The sequence below is a fragment of the Alligator sinensis genome, unplaced genomic scaffold, assembly GCF_000455745.1.
Source record: "Alligator sinensis unplaced genomic scaffold, ASM45574v1 scaffold406_2, whole genome shotgun sequence".
NCBI classification, from domain to species: Eukaryota; Metazoa; Chordata; order Crocodylia; family Alligatoridae; genus Alligator; species Alligator sinensis.
Genome location: NW_005842543.1, coordinates 550,369 through 552,444, shown reverse-complemented (window position 1 = coordinate 552,444; position 2,076 = coordinate 550,369).

Sequence of the window (2,076 nt, the reverse complement as noted above, 5' to 3'; positions counted from 1 at the left end):
TTTCACCCAATGCAACAGCTCTGGCTCCAGTTGTGGGCACAGAGCATATATGGCTCCCGCTCCAGCCCTAGCCAGGCAGCACTGGTGGCAGTGGCAACTCCCCTGCTGCTGCATGGTCTCCAGTGTGCTTCCCTTTGGCTGTACCATGCTATTTCCCCTGTGCTGCATACCATGTGGTCTCTCTCTGTTCCCATCCCCTGCAGCATGCAATCTCTCTGGGGTCAGAGCTGGCGCCAGAGCTGTAGCAGCCTTCTGTCCAGAACCATATTCAAATATAAGACAAGGGTTCTTTTTCCCTGTGTTGAATGGGGGAAAAAAGCCTTGGCTTGTCTTGGATATGGGTAAGTATGGTAAACGGTACAATCAGTGTTACTCTTTCTGGATCCTGATCTCTTTACCCAGCCTTTTTGGCTGTGTAGTTCTGTGCTAATCCTAAAGGCAGAGCACAAACCGTGTTGGTACAGTGCCTATGGTCGACTGCGACTCTTAGATGCTACTGCAAAGCAATAAGCGTCATTATGGCTAGGGACAGACATTACACATAAACCGATTTAAGTGATCAGAAACTGGTTTAAACCTGTAACAGAACAGATGTTCAGTGCACATAAACCAGTTTGCAAATGACTGAAACTGGTTTGAGATAAGTCTGGTTGAATGTAGCATCAGATTTAACTAATTTGGGTCAAACTGGTTTATGTAATGTCTATCCTAGACCCCTTGCTGGTTTAAGTTAAACCAGACTCCCCCAGCATCCTGGCATGCTCTCTTGGCTGGGCGGGGCTCTGTTCCACAGCAGGGCTGGGCCTGCCCCTCTGCTCCCTGGCTGCAGGTCCAGCAGAGACTGTGGGCTGCTTCCCCCCTCCCCTTGCCCCTCCCTGCTAAGCAGGAATTTCCCCTTCCCCTCTGCCTCACTCAGGAGGTATGTGTGTATTAGCTAGCAGACCAAATGCTGCCTACCATCTGTGCTGGAATCAACCAGTAGAATCAACAGGCAAGATCAACAGGTAGCTGATAATAACTCTCTGTTGTTTTCTTAATGGGGTGATAAACATAGATATCAATTCCCTGCTGGGCTGCTCACTGCTGGGACCTGGCCACGCTCCCTCAACTCAGCACTGAGAAGAAGGGAAGGGAAGGGAAGGCAGCTCTAGCACCCCCCAGCTTCTAACCTGAGCCACTGCAGGCATGCGGCAGCATGGCTGGGATGTCGTTGCAATTACACACCGGATCAGTTTAGCCAGGTTAGACTAACCTGCAAAGATTGAATCAATTAAGGCTCAGGCTTTTTGAATGTCTGTCCCTAGCCTACCAGGCTAGCATGTAAGGGTGTTAGAGGCATAATCATTTTCCATGTCCCTGTTTGTAAGAACTCCTTCCAGAGCTGCACACAGAGCAGCTGTTTAAAGTCTCTGACTTCTCTTACCATTATCCCCACAATGGCTGTAAGCATGGTGAAGGGTAGAACTAGGGAAGATTGTTGCCAGTTCTGCACTTTCAGGTCTTAAGATTAAACAAATAGAAATGCCAGAGTGAGTTATGACTCAAACTAGATAGTGTGAGCAGAGAGCACTGATATCATTACAGGATTAGGGGGAAGTGGAAAAGGGAAACTGGATATAAAGAAATTATTTTAGAATAAAGGGGGATTGGGTTCTGAAAATCAGGGAAAAGGAAGACCCATCTTATTTTCCCTCCTCCCCCATTCTAATTCTGTGGTTTGCTTTATGCAGGTCAGACTAGATGATCTTAGTGGTCCCTTCTGATGTTACAATGTCTGGCTGCAATGCAAAAATTACTTCTTAGGCTGCTTTCAAAATCAGTAATCACCAAAACAAACAGCCATCTCCTCTGCCACCCCGACTCACGAAATAGCCCTAAAGACATAATTACTGAGACCCAGCACTATCAGCAAAATCATTTACAAAAAGACAGAAAAGCAAAACATCCCTGGAGAAAAGATTCTGAAGTATTTGAGTCTTTCAAGCTTTTTCAGTTGTAAATTTGATGCAGAGGAGACCCAGAGGAAGTTACAGAGAATCATGGGAAACAAGATATAAATGAGACTTTCCATATTAA